The sequence below is a fragment of the Halichoerus grypus genome, chromosome 1 (genome assembly GCF_964656455.1).
Source record: "Halichoerus grypus chromosome 1, mHalGry1.hap1.1, whole genome shotgun sequence".
Classification (NCBI taxonomy): Eukaryota; Metazoa; Chordata; class Mammalia; order Carnivora; family Phocidae; genus Halichoerus; species Halichoerus grypus.
The window spans coordinates 98,060,233-98,084,203 of NC_135712.1; the positions used below are offsets into that span (position 1 = coordinate 98,060,233).

Here is a 23,971-nt window from a genome sequence, read left to right on the forward strand (position 1 = left end):
AAAGTAAACTTCAGCAGTATTTTTTAAAGGTTGTGAGTGTTCAACAAACTGGAAATAACTGTCCAGCAAAATATTGCAGACATTATTTATGTATGTATAAATACTTTAATGACGAAATGTTGGCCATTGTATACTTTGTACAGGACTGTTCCTTTGGTATTGAAGGGATAGGATTTGTAACCAAGTGAAGAACCAGTACTAAATATCACCAACAAGAGGAGCAAGGTATAGAACATAATGTAATACGGAAGTTGTACTAAACAAGAAAATATTAAATTTGTGGTTAACTTTTTAAAATATTTTATGTTTAAACACTTGGATGTCATCCTTGTGCAGGGACCATGCCAATCTTCTCCGCATTGTTCCTATTTTAGTATATGCGCTGCCAAAGCAAACACACATGTTTAGACACTTGAGAAACCAGATTATAAGCTAAAATTTAAGAGTAAGAAAAGTTAGATGGTGAAATTGGAGTGGTCTAGCATATTTTCCTCTCCTGAAAAGAAATATAAATTATGTAAATAATTTTATCCTATCCATCCTAGTGAATGATATTTTAATTATGAGCTATATATGCCTCAAAAAATAATAAAATTATAAACTCTGAATAAAAAGGAAAATACTAGATATGGAAATAAATTATTTTAAAATCCCAAGGAGCCACAGATAGGTTTACTTAGAAGAGGAAAATGTAATGGTCATAATGGTTATTATTTATATTATGTCAATATTTTGCTTTATCTTAGGTTTAATTCTGATACAAATGCCAAGGTTTAGGACACTCAGTTCTTATGGGACTCAGCATTCCTTATCACTTCTGTCCTGAAACAAATTAACTGTGTGAGTTTTAGAATATTAGTGTATATTTCCATATAAGAATTCTTTTATAATAAGATTCTATTTATTTGTCAGAGACAGAGAGAGCACAAACAGGGGGAGCAGGACAGGGAGAAGCAGACGTCCTGCTGAGCAGGGAGCCCAATGCGGGGCTCAATCCCAGGACCCTGGGATCATTACCTGAGCCGAAGGCAGACGCTTAACCGACTGAGCCACCCAGGCGCCCCTCTGTATAAGAATTCTTAAATATATATAAATATCTGGAAATTTTCAATAATGATAATTACTGATAGTTTTAATTTTATCTGGATCAGTTTACTGTGGATCAATATTACAGTCCAATGATTATGAACATAACTAAAGTTTATAGCCAATCTAAAGAAAATGTATGTTATTAAAATATTTTTAAAATATCAGGCGATAGAGAAAAGTATAACCTGCCATCTTTCCACCTTGAGATACTCACTTTTCACATATTAATGAATATCCTGCTGGGCAATTAATTGTAAATACATGCAATTGCCTACTCATTTAGTTGTTTGTTTGTTTTTACAACGATTGGACTGCGCTACATACATGATTTTATTTTACTTTTTTTCTCACTTAAAATAGTGGAGTGTTATTTCCGGGGCAATAATATACTAGTCAGTAAAGAAGATCTTCAATTGCCCATTTACTGTTGATATTTTAATACCTAGCCTGAAAATTCATGGAAAGTAGTGTGATATGTTGTTGGGGAAATGGACTTGTATTTATGATGGCTCAATCCTTAGCAAAAGCTGTGCTGGAAAAAGTACTATTTAGGAAGGATGACATGAAGAAAACACAGCTGTCCTTGTGAGATTTCTAGAAGATGTTCTTTGGATTTAGCCAGAATACCAGAGTGCTCCTTAGGTTATATGTGGTTCAGAATTTGCTGAACTCTACTTCCACATAATGTTTCAAACAATGATGCTTTGATGTCTCCATTGTATTTTCTACAGACTTGTCATTAAAAATAATCCTTTATTTGTTTCACATAGTTTTTTTTTAAAAGATTTTTATTTATTTATTTGAGAGAGAGAATGAGAGAGAGCATGAGAAGGGAGAGGGTTAGAGGGAGAAGCAGACTCCCTGCTGAGCAGGGAGCCCGATGTAGGACTCGATCCTGGGACTCCAGGATCATGACCTGAGCCAAATGCAGTCGCTTAACCAACTGAGCCACCCAGGCGCCCCAATCCTTTATTTGTTTCAGAGGTACAGTGCTCACCATAGCATATACCCTCCCCAACGTCTATCACCCAGCCACCCCGTCCCTCTCACCCCCCACCACTCCAGCAATCCTCAGTTTGTTTCCTGAGATTAAGAATTCCTCATATCAGTGAGATCATATGATACAAGTCTTTCTCTGATTGACTTATTTCGCTCAGCATAATACCCTCCAGTTCCATCCACGTCGTTGCAAATGGCAAGATTTCATTTCTTTTGGTGGCTGTATAATATTCCATTGTATACATATACCACATCTTCTTTAGACAGTCATCTGTCAAAGGACATCTTGGCTCTTTCCATAGTTAGGCTATTGTGGACATTGCTGCTATAAACATCAGGGTGCACGTACCCCTTTGGATCCCTACCTTTGTATCTTTGGGGTAAATACCCAGTAGCAATTGCTGGATCATATAGTAGCTCTATTTTCAACTTTTTGAGGAACCTCCATACTGTTTTCCAGAGTGGTTGCACCAGCTTTCATTCCCACCTACAGTGTAGGAGGGTTCCCCTTTCTCTGCATCCTCGCCAACATCTTTCATTTCCTGACTTGTTAATTTTAGCCATTCTGACTGGTGTGAGGTGGTATCTCATTGAGGTTTTGATTTGGATTTCCCTGATGCCGAGTGATGTTGAGCACTTTTTCATGTGTCTGTTGGCCATTTGGATGTCTTTTTTGGAAAAATGTCTGTTCATGTCTTCTGCCCATTTCTTGATTGGGTCATTTGTTCTTTGGGTATTGAGTTTGATAAGTTCTTTATAGATTTTGGATACTAGCCCTTTATCTGATATGTCATTTACAAATATCTTTTCCCATTCTGTCGGTTGTCTTTTGGTTTTGTTGACTGTTTCTTTTGCTGTGCAAAAACTTTTTATCCTGATGAAGTCCCAATAGTTCATTTTTGCCCTTACTTCCCTTGCCTTTGGAGATGTTTCTAGGAAGAAGTTGCTGCGGCTGAGGTCGAAGAGGTTGCTGCCTGTGTTCTCCTTTAGGATTTTGATGGTCTCCTGTCTCACATTTAGGCCTTTCAACCATTTGGAATCTATTTTTGTGTGTGGTGTAAGGAAATGGTCCAGTTTCATTCTTCTGCATGTGGCTGTCCAATTTTCCCAACACCATTTGTTGAAGAGACTGTCTTTTTTCCATTGGACATTCTTTCCTGCTTTGTCAAAGATTAGTCGACCATAGAGCTGAGGGTCCACTTCTGGGCTCTCTATTCTGTTCCATTGATCTACGTGTCTGTTTTTGTGTCAGTCCCATACTGTCTTGATGATGACAGCTTTGTAATAGAGCTGGAAGTCCGGAATTGTGATGCCGCCAGCTTTGCTTTTCTTTTTCAACATTCCTCTGGCTATTCAGGGTCTTTTCAGTTCCATACAAATTTTAGGATTATTTGTTCCATTTTTTTGAAAAAAGTGGATGGTATTTTGATAGGGATTGCATTAAATGTGTAGATTGCTCTAGGTAGTATTGACATCTTCACAATATTAGTTCTTCCAATCCATGAGCCTGGAACGTTTTTCCATTTCTTTGTGTCTTCCTCAATTTCTTTCATGAGTATTTTATAGTTTTCTGAGTACAGATCCTTTGCCTCTTTGGTTAGGTTTATTCCTAGGTATCTTATGGTTTTGGGTGCAATTATAAATGGGATCGACTCCTTAATTTCTCTTTCTTCTGTCTTGTTGTTGGTGTATAGGAATGCCACTGATTTCTGTGCATTGGTTTTATATTCTGCCACTTTACTGAATTCCTGTATGAGTTCTAGCAATTTTGGGGTGGAGTCTTTTGGGTTTTCCACACAAAGTATCATATCATCTGCAAAGAGTGAGAGTTTGACTTCTTCTTTGACGTTTTGGATAGCTTTTATTTCTTTTTGTTGACTGATTGCTGTGGCTAGGACTTCTAGTACTATGTTGAATAGCAGTGGTGATAGTGGGGGGTGGGTTAGCCTGGTGTTGGGTATTAAAGAGGGCACATACTGCATGGAGCACTGGGTGTAATATGCAAACAATGAATCATGGAACACTACATCAAAAACTAATGATGTAATGTATGGTGATCAACATAACATAATAAAATAAAAAAATAAAAATAAAAATAATCCTTCAGAACATAGCAAAATAACCATTTCATGAAGATTCTTAAGTGGAAAATGCATTTCTATTCATTAATTAGCTTGTTTTTTATTTTATGGGTGCAAATGATTTAACCTGAATATGTCCTACTTCATGACAGTCCAAATCCCAGAGACTTGTTGTCTTCCTTTAGCAACTTTTTATAACTTGCTTATAAATGGCATGCAATTTAAATTTTAATACTAACTCCCTTTATTTTTTCCTTCACCTGAATTTTCTGTTCTATTTTTACCACCTTATGTATGTTCTGTAAGCTATTTCAAATCCTTTTTATATTGAAGCAAGGTAAAAATAATTCCATAGAGAAAGACATAAGCAAACTTATCAAAGCAGTTCCTTTGTTTATGTAAGAATAAATGTAGGGGAAAAAGTCCACATTTTGGCCTTCGGGAATTAAGAGAATTGGTATTATTATTATTATTATTATTATTATTATTTTGGTTTCTGAATGTGGCTTATGGGAACAGAGGTTTGTGGATGAGGTAGGAGTTATGAGGTTTATGTTGCAATGCGCGTTAGCCACAAGGCTCACTTGTACTCAAATTCTCCTGTCAACTTCTTCAATTTGGTTCATTTATATACTTAACAAGACCCCAGTAAACCTGATAACAATCTTTGGTTTTAGGGATTACAGAACAAAGCAAAACAAACAAAGCAAAACATGTTGGGGCTCATTCTACATTTCCTGCTCTGGACTTAGAATTTTGCATTTCTGCAAGTAGTCATAATTCCCTTTAGTGAAAAATGGTATTTAGGGTCTGCCATCTGAATGAGGGGTGTTTGTTGCTCTTGGAATTGGTCACCATCCTTAGACCTTTTGCAATGAACAAAGCCAGGAATTCTGTATGATTTAAAAGAGGAAGTATATTATGAATTATAGTGATATTTTGGTTTAAATTTAGGATTGCAGGATTTTGCTTATATCTTTAACATACTTTAATTTTTCTCATACACTAAAATTTTTATTTCCCAAATACTAATGTAGTTATTTTTTGGTATGTTTATTTCAGAATAAAGACATTAGTATTACCACTAACAGTATTACTAAAAGCTGTTTAAGATTTGTTTTTTCCCCTCAGTTATTTTTTTCCCAAGTTTATTTATTTTGATTTATTTTATAATCAAATTACTGCGCTTTAAGGTCACTTGAAATATTTTCTCTCTGTGTGAGGGAGCCACCAACGCAGGATTATTTATTCTATTTTTCTCATGGTTTTTAGGGATTCCTTTTTTTTCCTTATTCTGACTTAATTTTGTTTTATAATTATGCAAAACCTTTATAAGCTTCCAAAGCTATATCTACACAACAGAGTATATTCAGGAAAGTATAGCTTCTATCTGTTACCTAATTTTTATTTCTGTCCTCTGCATAACTATTTTATTCACTTATGGCTTATTCTTCCATTTGAAATAAGCAGGTGTGGATAATTTAATTTTCTTTCTGAAGATAGTTGTTGCCATAAATAGATTTTAATCATATTCATACTTTATTTTATTATAACATCAGAATCCTATAGGACTCATAATTGCCCTAAAGGAAAATATTTTTTTAAAAAAGATTTATGTATCTATTTTAGAGAGAGAGTATGCACATATGCAAACAGGGGAAGGGGCAGTGGGAGAGAGAGAGAAACAGACTCCCCACTGAGTGCAGAGCATGGGGCTTGATCTCAGGACCCTGAGAGATCATGACCTGAGCCAAAATCAAGAGTTGGACACTTAACCGACTGAGTCACCCAGGTGCCCCAAAGAAAATAATTTTTAATTCAACACTTCTGGGATGATGGAGAGTCTAAAGGTAGACATATATAAAATATCTCATTGATGAAGGAGGTAAGTTGTTAAGTATCCAGTCTAATAAAGCTAGTAGCTAAGAACAATCACTTTGTTTTGATTTAAAATTAAGGTTGACTAAAGTATAACTAAGACTGATTTTCATATGTGGTTTATGAAAGTCAAGATGAAATATCATAATGGGTAAATGTTCCTGAGATAATTTACAATGTTATCACACATACACATACAGATAAAGATAAAATAAAAAGAGAATAGAAAGTAGAACCAAGAAAGACATAAAAGCGAAAGAAAAAAAAGAAAGAAAGAAAGAAGAAAGGAAGGAAGGAGGAAGGAGGGAGGGAGGGTGGGAGGAAGGAAGGAAGGAAGGAAGGAAAAGAGAGAAAGGGAGGGAGAGAAGAAAGGAAGGAAGGAAGGAAGGAAGGACGTTTGCTTAATTAGAAACCAAGAAAAGATTTGTTTTTAAAAAATATGTTCCTTAAGTTTCTGCAATATTTATTGAATGCAGACTAAATATTTGGCTCTGATATTCTTAGCAGCTGAAGGAAAGGGAAATGAATGATTAGATGGAAGATTCAGTGTCATTATCTTAAAAATTAATATCAGTTGCTCATAAGAAGCAAAAGTTTGCCTGGCCCCAAGAACACAGTATCTCATAAAAGGAACATTGAAAGATATGGCAGACAATATATTTGGCAGCGTTGCTACAATAAACACTGCAGTGAGTATCAAATGGTTGGTGGTTAAGTCCTTTGTAGTAACAGATGACAGCACTGGGCCATTGTAATAACAGCAATCAAAGTGTGGAGGAGTGTGGATCTTGAAAGTTCTCATCACAAGAAAAAAGTTGTAACAGTGTGGTGATGGATGTTAACTGGACTTACTGTGGTGATCATTTCTATAGTATATGCAATATATCTTATATTGAATCATTCATTATGTGGTACACTTGAAACTAATATAATATGTCAAGTTTATCTCAATTAAAAAAAAGAAGAGAGATGGGCGCCTGGGTGGCTCAGTCGTTAAGCGTCTGCCTTCGGCTCAGGTTATGATCCTGGGGTCCCGGGATCGAGTCCCACATCGGGCTCCCTGCTCGGTGGGAAGCCTGCTTCTCCCTCTCCCACTCCCCCTGCTTGTGTTCCTGCTCTCGCTCTCTCTCTCTCTGTCAAATAAATAAAATCTTTAAAAAAAAAAAAAGAGAGAGAGAGAGAAGAGGAAATTTGTGGCAAGAAAGAGACACCAAAGATGAATAGTTAACAGAGAAAAGACCATGTGAGGACATAGCTAGAAAGTGGCCCTCTGCCAGCCTAGGAGAGAGGCTTCAGGAGAAACCAAACCTGCTGACACCTTGATCTTGGACTTTTAGCTTCCAGAATGATGAGAAAAATTTCTGTTAATTAAGCCAGAAAAAAAAAAAGAAAAGAAAAAAAAGGAAATGTGCTGGTTTTAAAGAGAAACCTTTTGAAAGAGAAAAATAATCTAGATTTATTCCTATTTTAATGTTATAAAAATCCTCTTATTATATAGTCAAAAATTTTTATGCACATTTATAAAATGAATATATTGTACATCATTCATAATTTAGTATTACTATAACTACTAAAGAATCCTTAATAGCCTAGCAGAAGTGAAAAAACAGAAATATTTTAGCATTCTTATTTTACAAATGAAGAATCTAAGCTTCAGAGATGATAAGGGTGTTTAGTAAAGATAAAAAATGTACTGACAAAATTAGATGAATGCATAAATTTCTAAATTCTGTTTTTTATTGTACCATGCCATTTCTGTCTTGTATGAACCAGGAGAATCTGACTCTTTATTTATTAAGATAGTAATATATGATATAATAGCTTGTATTATTTCTGTGCATTATCAAAATAAATGAAAATTAGAAAATTCATAATCATAATTTCAAAGTTAGTAAAATAATTTTGCATGCATTGTCTTATTTGATGCTCAAAGCAATCTTGAGATGTAGCACTGGTGGCCCTATTTCTTAGATTAGGATCAGAGAATCGGGCGCCTGGGTGGCTCAGTCGTTAAGCGTCTGCCTTCGGCTCAGGTCGTGATCCCGGGGTCCTGGGATCGAGCCCCACATCGGGCTCCCTGCTCAGCGGGAGGCTTACTTCTCCCTCTCCCACTCCCCCTGCTTGTGTTCCCTCTCTCGCTGTGTCTCTCTCTGTCAAATAAATGAATAAAATCTTTAAAAAAAAAAAAAAGAGAATCAGAGAATCGGAGAGTTTGTGTGGTTTCTCCAAACTCTTGAAACTAATGTGATAAAAGAGATTCATAGTCAGGGATTTTGATTCTAAATTAAGTATTCTTTTTACTAATCTGTAATTTTCAATATTGTAACAATTTAATCAATTGGTTATTTATTCAATTAAAATTTATTTAACATAGTTTGTACTAATTATGATTTGAGGGGTATAAAACACATAATTAGAACATTTAATTTCCACTCAACAAGAATTCACAGTATATTAAGGAAAGAAAAGGACACTAGTCATTTTCATGACCAAAGATAATTATCCAAATATTCTTGTAATTAGTTCATTTGCTGTTCTAAACTTTTTGTATCATGAGTGATATCAAACGGTTACTCACCAAAATTTGTCTGAGCTGGCACTATTCTAGAATAGTATGCATTTAATTTATTTTATTCAAGGTATATAAATGTATGTTTACCACTAAGCATAATAGCTGGCACTGTAAGAACAATTAGCAGTGATAATAAAAGTGAAAATTCTTAATAGTTATTATAAGAATGGTAGGAACGTTTAGTAGTTATTATGTATGCCTGTTATAATGAAAGATTACCTTGGTTAAACACTGTATGCTGAATGGAAATTTTTCACAAAGAATTATTTCTCCTGTCTTCAAAAACTTCTATTGACAATTGAAGAGGTCAAGTAAGAACACTGTGAAATGGGTTGAAAGGATTACTGGCGTAACTCATCATTTCCACATTGTATTACTAGAGTGCAAGGCTTTTTGAACTTTAATGAATGTCACACTTGTCTTTAAAATTTACAGGTGATTTTCTAGTCATGCTGTATGCAGAGCCTGATTTCGAATTTCCTTTTTAGTAGACTTTAATGCACATTTAAATGAATGCTAGGAAAAGTGGTCACCTGCATAAGATATGAGGGATTCTTTTTTTTTTTTTTCTTTTTCTTTTCCAATTTAATTTAGTCTGATTCATTTTCCATACTTCGGCGTCTTTCCCATTTCCCCCGACAATTAAATACCTCACCAGCACAATGCTTCTAGGTACCCACTGTGGAATCAAACAGACCCAGATACAATGTGGGATGTGATCCAAACTAGTTATATGACAACGGATAAGTTATAACTTTTCTATGATTCATCTTCTTCTCCTGCAAAATGATGATTTAACAAAAAAAGTCTCACACAGATATTATAAAAAACTTTCTTAACGTATATAGTAAATATGCTCTAAGTTATAGCTATAACCATTAACATTATCCTCATTATAGTAAGAGTCACATTGAGGGATGTGAAGTCATTTTGAATAGAATTAAGCAACAGAAGTATTGTGTATTTAAATTTTCATGGTTGGGGGGCAAGGAGCGGGAGAGAGAGAGAGAGAGGGACAGACAGACCCTTCTTCCTTTGCACATACAATAGTATTTTGTCTTGAGAAAGGAAAAAAATCAAGAATTGTGAGTTTATTTAGATTAAGAGTAAGAATGTATCTGCAGTGAACATAAAATGTTATGCAGATGCTAATTTAATACATATTGCATTACCTAAAAATTGTTCTGAATAATATATATTGTGTTAATATGTTTGTAAATGTTAAGATTTTAAATTATTAAAAGGGTCTTTGCATGCAAAAAAAAAAAAAGTGAAGTGGGAATAAAGAATTCCCAGTTTGAAAGAACAACAAAAAAGAATGTACCTGTAGTTTTGGACAAACCCATGCACTTAAACTTTTCCTGGTTTATTTTAGTTAATTTGCCTCTTTAAGTAATATAAATCTTAGTAAATAAAAGTTGATTATTATTCTACTTTGGAATAATTTTTGTTTCTTTTTCAGATGGTATAGAGAAATGCAACTACATTTTCTATACCTTTTCAATCTCTACTGTAAGGGAGACAAACCATAAGAGACTCTTAACTCTAGGAAAAAACCTGAGGTTTGCTGGAGGGGAGGTGGGTGGGTGGATGGGGTAACTGGGTGATGGGCATTAGGAGGGCACATGATGTAATGAGCACTGGGTATTATATACAATAATGAATCACTGAACTCTACATCTGAAACTAATGACACACTATGTTAACTAATTGAATTTAAATAAAATAAGTTAAAAATATAGAGTAAAAAAAAAGAATTTTCTTCCATATAAAATGTTTCTTGTATATCTTTATAACAAAAAGTTTTATATTTCATTAATTTATGCCTTACTATTAAACATATGCTGAATATTTCCTTAAAGATACATATAAAATAAAGTACATAGTTAGATGGGTTTCCTATGTTTACAGAGTCAAAAACAGTAAATAATTTTTTTCGTTATCATTTCATTAATAAACTTCATTTATTTCTTAACTCAGTGTGTATTTTTAGCTTAATACTTACAAAAAGATGAGCTTTGGAAAATTCTGTGATTGGCAAATATTAATAAAAGAGGTAAAAAGAAAAGGCCTATGATGAGTTAACAATGAAAATTTTTTTATACAACTTAATTTTAGACATATATGTATATTCTCAATACAGTTTTTTTAAAGTAGTGGTTAGTTTATCTTCCTTGAGGCAGAGGCAGAACAAAGGAAAATGAGTATAGACTGTTTTAGATTAGCTCTCAAGGAAATTGGATAGGTAGAGAGCAAAGGTGCAACTTGTCTAGAACATTTAGGAGAATACTGTTGATATCTGTGCTGTAGTGATAATTTTTTCCCATGAGATGGAATAAATGGCTCCTTGTTTTTATAAACAGATTTATCTTGATGACAATGTTTTTGTAGCATCATAAAACAAACACATTTATGGTAATTTATAGTTTATGATTTCTTTTAAAAATTAATATACCTTTGACTGTTATGTAATTTCTTAAAATGGGAGGTTGTAAAAAGAGATGCATAGGCAGTTACACCCTACTTTGAGCAGATGAATGTTAAAGCATATTTAAGCATGTTAAGAATGTGGTAGTATCACTTTCTCAAGGGTATTTCTGCCTTTATTTTAGGTTCTCAATAGATAGTCTAATTGCTAATGCTTAAAAATTTATTTTTCCCTTAGAATTATTTAGCACTGATTGTACTCATTCATAATACCTACATGAACAAATCTGAGCTTTTCTGACATTAAGGAAAGACCTATATCAATTACAGTGAATGAACAATCAAGAAAGTACACCTGCTCCTTCTTTTAATATTAATGATGTGAATAAAGTGACAAAAACCTAATTATTGTGTATCTAAATATAGTCCTGGGTTATTTAGATTTATTGCTTAAATAGACACATAAAGAATATTTTACCATCTTTCCACAATTCTTATTCAACTAATTTTTACTTATTTATATTCAATTCAGTTATCATTGTCACCCTTTCTTTCAGTACTATTTCTGTTAATTATTGAATCTCTCCTAGAGTGTACCAATAGCTTCCTAATTGGTCTTTTTGAAGCTATACTCAGTCTTGTTTAGTATCATTAGATAAATTTTCTAAAATATTAAATTCATAAAATCATTCACTTTGTAAAAAAATCTACCAGGAGCCCTCAATGTCTATAGTATAAAAATCCTTGCGAATTATATTGGAATTCAGGATCTTCATTACCTGTGCCCAACCAACATTTCTAAAATCTGTGCCAGGAGCAAACTTGTTTAATATCAACAATTAGTTTAGTTAGCGACCTAGTTAGTAAGTTGTGAGTAATAGAACAGCTATAGTCATAGTTGTTGTAGTATGCCCACTATTTATTTATGCGACGCCCACTATTTATTTATGTGACATTCCACAAAATTTATCTCATTCAATCTATACAAAAATCTTTTTTAAAAGGAATTATTATCCTCACATTGTAGATGGGAAAACTAAGATTGAGAAAAGTTACTAGTAACTAGTCCCAAATCATGTAGTGACAGGCAGCAGAGACAGTTTGCATCTAAACCCATTAAATGCTGAATTATATTCTCTGAGAAGAGTTAAATCTAAGTAATTTTTGGCTCAATAAAGGACAATTATTGAAGCCTGATTTAGCCTCTGTTCACTTAGTATAAAGTTATATCCATAATGTTGACATGTTTTCTGCTACCTATTATGTCGTGTAAGTCCCACTGTAAGTCAAAATCAAATTCATTTTTAGAACACTTTGATTTTTTAAAAAAATATTCTAATGCTTTAATTACCATATTCCATTTTCTGGAGTTTCTAGCTGTTGGATTATTACTTGTAATTCAAAGACCTTTCAAATATAATTCTACTAAGTTACTTAAAATGTTTTAGAAAACAACTCAGTAGCTACATTGCTATTAGTAAATTATTTATTTTCAGACTTGCTTTACTGTTCCACTAAATGAACTGGTTGAACCAAATGGTTCCAAAGTTATCTTCCCTATATAGTATGATTGAATGTCTTTTATTGGTAGAACTGTAATACGACAACCAACCCAAATCACTCCCAGCTAGTAATTATTTTTTATTATTATTATGGATAGATAAAGAGAGTACAGAGTTGGATGAATGAATGGAAAGACAGATAAATGATAGACAGATGAAATCTAATGCTATATACAAATAATAAATATAAAGCTATGTGCACATATAGAAAAGATGAGGGTTTTTTTTTCCCCTTCAGCCTTTAAAATATGTAAAATTTGAAGAGAAAGGAAAGGAAGGATATTCGGAAACAAGGTTAATGACTGAAGGAGACTATAATTCAAACATTGTTTGGGAGAGTTAAGGCACTAAAGTCAGGTATCAAATGTGGCTTATCTCTCTTATCTTTGAATATTTTTTTTTAAAGATTTTATTTATTATTTGACATAGAGAGACACAGCGAGAGAGAGAACACAAGCAGGGGGAGTGGGAGAGGGAGAAGCAGGCTTCCCGCTGAGCAGGGAGCCCGATGAGGGGCTCGATCCCAGGACCCTGGGACCATGACCTGAGCTGAAGGCAGACGCTTAACGACTGAGCCTCCCAGGCACCCCTCAGTTCTTTCAATATGTTGTACCATTTTTTAGTGGAAAGCCTTTTCTTATCTTCAGTATCCTCATCCGGAATGACTTTCCTCCCATTTTTTTACTTGGCTAATTATATTTAATCCTTTGTTACTTATTTTAAATTTCAGCTGCTTAAGAAGGAATTCTCTGTTTACTTATTATAAAGCCTGCTCCCTTTTCTCAGCTACCTTTATCTATAACCACTGCATATTTTTTAAAGCACATTATCACTTTTTTAGCTCTTCATCTGTTTTTTTTATCTTTTAATTTGGCTTCCTGCTGGAACAGAAATCATACACATTTCATTTTCCAGCAAATCCTCAATGGTCAGCACTGTGCCTGATTTATAGAATAACTCTCAAGTGTGATTTCTTTAGTGAAGTAGTAAATAAAGCCCTTACTTTCATCCTGTGGTATTGGTTTCCTACATGAATAGAATGATAGAAATAGTCCAATGAGAATTCTTTCAAATTTCTACTTTTCACTTCGAATTTCACCATATTTTAAATTATTTTTTCTCTCCAGTTTCAGAGAAACGCTTAACTCAGTTACTTGAACAACTGGTCTCATCTCTGCCCAATCCTGCCAGGATTTCCTTTTGTATCTTTAGTTTCTCTCTTTTTTTGGGGTGACTCTTTCTACTTGGCTTCCAAGAACCCAAGAAATTCAATCCTTGATGGTGCTCCCCTTTTTCTTGCCCTTCTATGTGTGATGCTTTAAAACCATATGCTATTCCCTGTACTATTTACAACTCACTTCATCATCTAATGTGGTCTCTGCCAACAGCCCTCACTAAAATGTTTCTCAAAAAAGATTGATTTATCAATCACAAACCTTCTCTTAGGGTTTATTCTGGCTAGCCTTTCTATTGACTTTGACTCTGAGGCTGTCCACTTGAGATTCTTGAGGTAATCTTAATGCTTAGTCTATTGTGCTCTGTATATTTTGATATTTCCTCTTCTTTTACCCTACATTTAAAATGTGAACACATTTCTATCTTAAATCCTAGTTTTTTAAAACTGTTCTCACTCTGTCAAGCATCTACTTCAATGTTAATCTCTGTATAGAAATTCATTAATTATGTTTTATATACACTAAGTTCTTAATAAATGTTTGTCAAGTAGAATTGACTTGAAGTGGTAGGTCTTAATCCCAACCTTTGTTCTTCCAGATTTGAATCTGTTGAGTGGGATTGGCATGGCCACCCCAAAAGCAGTTGCCTGATAGATTGGATCAATGAGACATATCTGAGTCAATGAACCCTTCTTTTAAAAATGCTATAGTCTAGGGGAGCCTGGGTGGCTCAGTTGGTTAAGCAGCTGCCTTCGGCTCAGGTCAGGATCCCAGGGTCCTGGGATCGAGCCCCGCATCGGGCTCCCTGCTCGGCGAGGAGCCTGCTTCTCCCTCTCCCTCTGCCTGCCTCTCTGCCTACTTGCTCTCTCTCTCTATCTCTCTGTCAAATAAATAAATAAAATCTTTAAAAAAAATGCTATAGTCCAAACTAATGATGTAATGTATGGTGATTAACATAACATAATAAAAAAATAAAAATAAATTAAAATGTTATAGTCTGCAAGAGAAACAAAACCATTTTCTGTCAATGTCCTAGAGTAGATAACCATACTGGTTACCAGTTTGCATTAATGGAGGAAGGGAAATGTGAAGAGGACTGCTAAAGGCAGTATGGGCTTTATGCAATAACTATGTCCTTTTTCTAATATTGAGTGATAAATGGTGGTTTAAAAGTACAATGTTGAATAAACTAGGTGAATAAATTCTTGATACATTTTAAATCTAATTTAAAACAATTCATATAAGGTAGAGTCCCAGTCATTTTACCACACTCCAAACACTTTCCTAACTGATATATTTTTTAAAGATTTATATATTTATTATTTTGGAGAGAGAGAGAGAGGGAGCACACGAGTGGGGGGAGGGGCAGAGGGAAAGTGAGAGAGAGAATCCCAAGCAGACTCTGCACCGAGTGTGGAACCCAATGTGGGGCTTGATCTCACCATCCGGAGATCATGACCTGAGCTGAAACCAAGAGTCAGACGCCTAACTGAGTGAGCCACCCAGGAGCCCCTCACTGATATTTTTCAAACATTTTGAGATCTGAGATTTTCTAGAAATATGATTGTTTCTGGTATATTAATATTGCTACTTCCAATCAAATTATATTACTAGACTTCAGCCTTAAAATAGTTTTTTTTGTATTTGTAGTTTCCAAATACATATGGAGGTTCTAAAAGCCATCTCATAATCCTTATACAGAGAAATACAACATGTGTGGCTAGTAAGAGTTGTTTTATATATGGAAGGATAGAGATTGGATCAAGGCAGTAAAGTGAACACACAAATAAGTCCCCATCCAAATCACAGGGAACATTTTAAATAAAGTCCATCAGTTATAACATGACAAGTGTCATAAATAGAAAGGCTTTTTTGAAGTATGTTTAAAAAATAGAAAAGAGCAATTTCAGAGGGATAGAGAAATCAGGGCTCTGAAGTCATGGCCTAGATCTCAGAAGAAAAATAGAACAATTCCGGGCCCAGAAATGACAAATACAAATGCGCAAAGGGAAGTTCTGGGATATTAATGAAGATAATTAAAATAGTCTCTTTAGAAGAGCCGGCTCTGGTGGACCCCAGCCTTTCTCTTATATATGCTCAGTAGGTGACAGCAAAGGTGATTGGTTACTCTTCCACTGAAGCACTGGTCCTAATTTCCAAGCACCTGAGTAAAAGACTAGGAGTAGTCTTGCTCTGTACCTTCACTAAAACAATGAGGGAAGGAATGAATATGGAAAAACGATTAACCTAGTTATTTTTTTTTCTGAATAATTAAGTAGTATGCCATAGGGAGCTGCCAAAACAGATACCTGGAATCTAGAAAGAGAAAAGTACGCCAGTTATATGATGACCTGAAAATTTAGGGACTTTGACAATCATAAATCAGGGTACACATATATCCTGTCACTTCAACCTCGCATCCCCACCGTCCATACATTACTGTTAGCTCTATATTCCTGTAACGGGGAGCTCTGTTTACTACCAACATACCATGATTTTCATTTGGGTGACAACAAATATTCCAGTTATCCATGACTACTCTGATGCCCTGCCCCAAACCAGAAGTATGACAAAATTCTACACATACAAAACAGAGTAACTAAGCATTTGAAGGAAACAGCACAATGAAGAGCATCAAAATTGTAGAACAAATCTCAATGAAACAGTTAATAGAGGGCAATGTTTTAAAAAGTATAACTAATAACAGCCTTAATAAGATGATATTATCAATTATCAAATTATAAGAAAATCTTCTGTATATATAAATCAAACCAGAATACTTGGAAATTGAAATCTTTTTTTTTTTTTTTCTAAGAGTAAAATGCCTTTAAAAAGAGAGACACAAGATTGGATTAGTGAGTTAGAAAAGGGAATGGATAGATTGCTGAGAAAAAAACATCTCAAATTGTCAAACATATCTTTTCAAAATGTATTAAATGTTTTTACAAAAGTCAAGATGTAAATACTAAAAGAGAAATAATAAAATGAAAGAATATAAAACAAAATTTGGAAGCTATGGTATCTGTGTGATAAAAGGATCCATAAGGACAGCAGAGAGAACACAGGAGAACAAATAAGAAAAAATGGTAGAAACTATTTCTCTGAGTTGAAAATAAGCAAAAGATTTTAATTTGATAGAGGTAAGTTCATTTATAGTTTTAATGTTTTGATATAATTGCCTAACAGAAGGCAATTGAAGTTGTTGGTCATCAGTTTATATCACCTGGATTAAAGATACTGGCAGAATTGTTGAAATCAAATATTATGTACAATATTTACTTTATAATTATAACAGTAAACAAAATAGTTATATGTAAAATGCATTACATAAAAGATATTACATAATAGTCTAATACATTATAGCATGATGGAAGATTTTCTTATTAAATATATCTAGTTTTACACCTGTTTTGTGGTGTTGAGGAATGATGGTGCAGATAAAATAACACAGGTCCTGATGCACATTAACTGCTTTAATTTATAATAATTAGATTTGATAGGGCAAAATTGGCTTATATTCAAGAAAAATTAGATTTGTAATAAGGTAAGTTTGTTAAAAAATAAAAACAAACTAAGACATGGGGAAAATAAATCTGATGCCCCAAATGTTCAAATTAGGATTTATTATTGGTTTCAAATTAAGGTCTTTGACTTTCAAAATGCATGGCACTCAGTTTTCATCAGGAGTATATGTACTTAGGGTAATTAATAAACAATATAAAAACATACTGGCAAAATCTATAAATATAAAGTAAACCCCTGTATAGCAGTCTCTATCAATAGTTTAAAGCAGGATTTCTCAACCCTGACTGCACATTTTCACCCTCTGGGGAGATTTAAAAGTATCACTGCTGAGGACACAGTCCCAGAGATTCTGACTGAATTGGCCTGGATGGCATTCTGGAACAGCAGTTTTCAAAATGTCCCTAGGAGTTTCTAATGTTCGATGAGCAATGAGAACCACTGGTTGGAATTATAGTCAATATTGGCACATGTGTAGATATAGAAATAGATTTTATTTTACCCTTTAAAAAATTTAGGAACAAGGTGTGGGAAGAACCTTACATGTTCTCTAACATATTTCTGCTTCTGCTTTTGTTACCACCAATGACAAGAAACTCACAGTGCCTGGCACCCAATAGTCAGTTAAATAATTATTTGTTGAATTGTGAATTGAACTCCCTCCAGAAGTTACATAATGCACCATTCCTCCTCTGTGATTTTAAATGTAGAGAGGTCCTTTCCCATGGCATAATTGGTATAATCACCATCCATAATTTCTATACTTGTTATGGCTCTATTAAAAATAGAATATTATATTTATACCCTATTTCATTCCCTTGGGATCCTCAATTACTTGGATTTACCTATATACTCCTTTTCATTATAGCAACGCATCTCTCACTCACCTCTTATTTATCACTATAACTTCAGACTAGGGAAAGAAAAACATTCATGTAATCTAAGAGAAGAAGCACAGATACTTTTGCACATGAAATAAAGTTTATGTTAATTGGAAGCACATTGATTAAGTTTTTAAATTCTCATTGGGAATTTTTTTTTTTTTAAAGATTTTATTTATTTATTTGAGAGAGAGAGAATGAGAGAGAGAGAGAGAGCACATGAGAGGGGGGAGGGTCAGGGGGAGAAGCAGACTCCCTGCCGAGCAGGGAGCCCAATGCGGGACTCGATCCAGGGACTCCAGGATCATGACCTGAGCTGAAGGCAGTCGCTTAACCAACTGAGCCACCCAGGTGCCCCTCATTGGGAATGTTTTTAATTGTAGGCATTTTGGAGGAAAGCGAGCCATAGGCCCCTTGGAATGCCCTCCCTTTTCCATGGCCAACCATCTGTGGCCCCCACTTCTAGGGGATTATAAAAACTTGAGAAAAGAATTTAACTTTTCATGTTAAGGAAGCAACAGAAATGGACAAACGATATAAGCCATAGACATGCTATGCCATAGACTCAAGAATGATCCTATCTTAGTTCGTGTGTGTGTGTGTATGTGTGTATATGACAAATTACCACAAAATTAGTAGTTTACAACAGTATAGATTTATTTATCTCATGTTTCTCATGGATTAAGAGTCCAGGCACAGTTCACTGTCGCCTCCACTTAGAGTCTCACAAGGCTGCCATCATGGTTTTGACCAGATTGCATTAATGTCTGGAGACTTGACTGGGGAAGAATCTACTTCTAGGCTTATTTAAGTTTTTGGCAAAATTTATTTAGTTGCAATTAATATGATTGAAGGCCTCAGCCCCTTCTTGGCCGCCAGCTGGAGTCTGCCTTCAGGTTCTAGAGGCTGCCCACAGTTCCTTGTCACGTGGGCTTCTTCGACTTGGCTGCTTATTTCAACCCTATACGGAGAGTATGTAGCACCAGTGTGCTAAAATGGAGTCATATAGTATATAAACTAATATTAATAGAATGATATCCTCTCCCCTTTGTCACATACTGTTGGTTAGAAGATAGTCACAAGCCCCTTGCCCACTCAACAGGAGATTACATAAAAGTGTGAACACAGAAGTGAGAATCATTTGGGTCACCTTGGGGGTTTGTTTGCCAGAGGTTTCAATGACCATAAGCTTAGATTATTTATGTAGGGAGAAATGTTCATGCTGGATGGAATACTAGAGGAGGTTCCTAAGGATATAAAATCGGTAAACTCTGCCAATCCTCCCCCATACATAAAACTAGCAAGAGTTTGCGTCTTGTGTGGCAGTAAAGGGAAGTCAGTAAGCCCGAGCACACACTGTGTCCCCTTTCCCCATCCCTTACACTTTTGAAATCTGACCCCCTCTGCATTAAGTTGTAAAACTCTTGTCACTGTTCAGTATGCATTTACTTCAATGAAGCATGGGTAAATTATTATTCATAAAATGAAACAAGATAAGCTAGATTAGGCTGTGGTTACAAATACCCCTTCCCAAATTTTAGTGTATTAAAATAACAAAGGTTTAAGTGTTGCTCATACTCCACATCTGTCAGGGCATTCTGCTTCCTGTCTTCCTCACTATCTGGAAAATTGCTGGTCTTCTGACATGGGAAAGAGTATACACAGCAAGCTATACACCTAGCTCTCAAAGTTTCTACTGGAGAAGACACATGTCACTTCTCCTTATGTTGACTAAAGTTAAGTCACATGGCCAACACTTAATTTCAAAGTGGTGGATCCTGAAAGAGAATTGTAAAGAGATGATGTACTGCACTGAAGACTACTAAAGAGGGTGGGGGAGGGTGTTCCCAGTTAGAGATGGGAAGCCAGATCACCCCCAGATTGGGAAGAAACAAACATATATGCTTTCAGTGTTAAACCAGCTGAAGACAAATGAATCAAATCTTTATTTACTTAAATTAATCCTCTCCAGTGTTTAAGTAAATAACTTGGGGAAGTTCAAGAGCCAAGGACTTCCTTGTTTATAGCACCCTGCTCCAGTCTACAGTCAAGGGTCCACTTGTACACTTGGAAGAAAAATTAGAATGATTTATATGTGTACCAATGCTGCTCTCATACTTTTCATTTCCCTTTAGAACTCAAGTATATCTCTTCTTCCTCAGTGCATTGCATCATTTTGCTCAGCAGAGGAATAATGCAGGAAAGACATACTTTTATTTACTGGTTATTGTTCTCCACAATTTTAACCTAGAGATAATATCATATATGTGCTATTATAAACAGAAGTTTTGAGAATGACCAGAGGAGACCAGATAAGTAGGTAAGTGGATGGATGGATGGATACATAGATAGATAGCTAGATAGCTAGCTAGCTAGATAGATAGATAAAGGGAATAAGAAGTATGCTAAATGCTAATATTATATATTATTCTTCCCAGAGCGAATGGTAGAGTTGGAGAAATGGCAAGTTTAAACAATCAGGATTTTCATTGGTGCTTCCTATTGGCACATCCATATTCCTTTTCTTGATTTCCTTTTTGTGTGTGTGTGTGTGTGTGTGATAGCACTTGCAATTCATTATCAGCAAAACTAAGACTCAGGAAAAGAAATGTCATCTTAAAGAAATTAATTAATAATTAATTAATTAATGTCTTAGAATTTAAAAAATGGGGAGGTTATGATATTCAAAATGATTATAATCAGTGAAACAAGTTAAAATGATGATAAGCATAAATTATTTTAATCGGATTATGAAGATTAAGTGCTTTTTAAAAATAAGATTTGGGCGCCTGGGTGGCTCAGTTGGTTAAGCGACTGCCTTCGGCTCAGGTCATGATCCTGGAGTCCCTGGATCGAGTCCCGCATCGGGCTCCCTGCTCGGTGGGGAGTCTGCTTCTCCCTCTGGCCCTCCCCCCTCTCATGTGCTTGCTCTCTCTCATTCTCTCTCTCTCAAATAAATAAAAAAAAAAAAAAAAAAGATTTTTTAAAAAATAGGTTTGTTGTTTGGGATTTTTACTGAGTCTCTAAAACCTCATGGAAAACTCATTCTAAAAATCAAACACTACAAATGAAAAAAACATATTTAATGTTCATCCTGTGTGAAATATTGCATATGCTTATTCTGAATTTATGTGCTGATAGAAAAAAAGTTAAGTTGTAATTGATAATTTTGATTTTTTTTTAAATATATTTTTTGTTTTCATTTTTGTCTTTATGTGATGTCGTTTTCATTGCAGGAAAAAAAAATGTTCATGTAATTATTACTTATATTGGTTGGGAAAATCTGATTTAATTTTCTGTGAACGACCAATTCTCTGCCATTCATGTGTACTTCTGAGACCACTGCTATAATCTGTAATGAGAAGACTGTTGTTTTCCTTTGATGATAGATATTACATCTTTTTGATGATTGTTCCAGCCTTTTTCTCTGAATTTCAGAGAAACTCTAGGAACCCTAGATTCATTTCCAGGTGTTGATAAAGGAGTAGAGGAAAGGAAACAATAATTCCAAGTGTCCTGAAAACTATCCTTTGTCTAAAATATTCAAACTTCAGTAAATCTCCCAGACCAACTGCTGAGCCCAGAATTAACTTAGAAGAACATTTCAATGCTTCCACAAATTTATGGAAATATTTATGTAGCATTTTCTGTGTCTATTAATAGGTGAGTTTTAGTAGATGCCCAGTGAGGACTGAACCCTCACCTAGCTCTCAGGAGTGCTGATGGCTACCAGCTCTGAATTCAACCTCTCTCCAGCAATTGTTCTCAACTGAGAAGATCTGCCTTGCCTCAATCCATGTCCCCTTTTCAGGGCAGTGCTTTCAATGACTGGTTTATAGGGGTACATGACAGAGAACTCCCTTGTTTTAAGACAGGATGATTCTGTAAGGTCCCAACCCCAGAACTTCTTCCCCTGCTTTTTCCCTCATAGTTGATCCCAGAGCACTTTCCAATGAACTCACTACATGAAAATCTCAGAGTCAGAGTTTGTTTCCCTGAGCAAGAAAAACAAGTTTTCCTTGTGATATGGATGTATAGTCAGAAAACAAAAGCACAAACATTCATTCACACCATGTATTTTTACAAATCCATCTTATGGGAACAACCTCACAGCCAGCACCTCTTGTGGCCCAAAATGAAAGGACTCAGAGATGTTCATGTACATTTTAAGGAATTCCTTTTGACCTTCCCACAAAGAATTAACAATTAGGGATATAAACTGTGCAGCTCTATTAGTAATTTCTCGAAAATTATCTGCTGACAAGATTAATGGCTTCTTCTAGGGCTGGGAAAACCGCAGAATCTTCTGTTCAAATAGAATGTGTCTGAGGGCCCTTGGGCGGCGACGGCATAGCTAATAACCTCAGAGGTAGCTGCTTTAACAGCCACAGCGATTTTTAGGGATGGCGGCAGCTGCAGTAGGACCTGCAACAGCCCAGAAGTTTTTCCGGAGCTTCTCAGATGCTCTGATCGAGGAGGACCCCCAGGCGGCGTTAAAGGAGCTGACTAAGGCTTTGGAACAGAAACCAGATGATGCTCAATATTATTGTCAAAGAGCTTATTGTCACATTCTTCTTGGGAATTACTGTGATGCTGTTGCTGATGCAAAGAAATCTCTTGAACTTAATCCAAATAATTCCACTGCTATGCTGAGAAAAGGGATATGTGAATACCATGAAAAAAACTATGCTGCTGCTTTAGAAACTTTTATAGGAGGACAGAAATTAGATAGTACAGATCCTGATTTCACTGTCTGGATTAAAAGGTGTCAAGAGGCCCAGAATGGATCACAATCTGAGGTGTGTGCATCCCAGAGGACTCATCAGTCAAAAATCAAGTATGACTGGTATCAAACAGAATCTCAAGTAATCATTACACTTATGATCAAGAATGTTCAGAAGAATAATGTAAATGTGGAATTTTCAGAAAAAGAGTTGTCTGCTTTGGTGAAACTTCCTTCTGGAGAGGATTACAATTTGCAACTGAGACTTCTTCATCCTATAATCCCAGAACAGAGCACATTTAAAGTACGTTCAACCAAGATTGAAATTAAAATGAAAAAGACAGAGGCCGTAAGATGGGAAAAGCTAGAAGGGCAAGGAGATGTGCCTAAACCAAAACAGTTCATAGCAGATGTAAAGAACTTATATCCATCATCATCTCATTATATAAGAAATTGGGATAAATTGGTTGGTGAGATCAAAGAAGAAGAAAAAAATGAGAAGTTGGAGGGAGATGCAGCTTTAAACAAATTATTTCAGCAGATCTATTCAGATGGTTCTGATGAAGTGAAAAGTGCTATGAACTAATCATTTATGGAGCCTGGTGGTACAGTTTTGAGTACCAACTGGTCTGATGTAGGTAAAAGGAAAGTTGAAATCAATCCTCCTGATGATATGGAATGGAAAAAGTACTAAATAAATTAATTTGCTATCACTGTAAAAAAAAAAAAAAATGTGTCTGAGCCAGGTTGGGAAGAGCCAGTATTTAATTTACTTAAAACCTATGGCTCAGATTTCTAGGTAAATATGATGATGAATCCCTATTCTACAAAAAAATTTTTTTTGAAAAATTGTAGCATCAAGCAGCAATGGAGAGTCCCTGGTAACTCTGTATTATTCACAGGCATATTATGAAGTTTATGTCTACCTTACATTTTTAGTATTTTGGAGTCAAGAAACTAGACTGGCATGAGTATAAAACAAAATAAACTATTTCCTTTTTGTTTTGCCTAAACTACTATGTATAACTAAGTGGTTCTTAACCAGTGATTTTACCCCTAGAG

At 35.0% G+C, this 23,971-nt stretch overlaps 1 non-coding gene and 1 pseudogene across 1 annotated transcript; one reads left to right on the forward strand and one right to left on the reverse strand.

Moving 5' to 3' along the window:
• Positions 1-292: 292 nt before the first annotated feature.
• Positions 293-398, reverse strand: LOC118530213 (U6 spliceosomal RNA). The gene has a single exon (XR_004914515.1). It is a non-coding gene; the product is annotated as a U6 spliceosomal RNA (small nuclear RNA).
• Positions 399-22,524: 22,126 nt separating this feature from the next.
• Positions 22,525-23,622, forward strand: LOC118530208 (protein SGT1 homolog pseudogene; annotated as a pseudogene).
• The last annotated feature ends 349 nt before the right edge of the window (positions 23,623-23,971 follow it).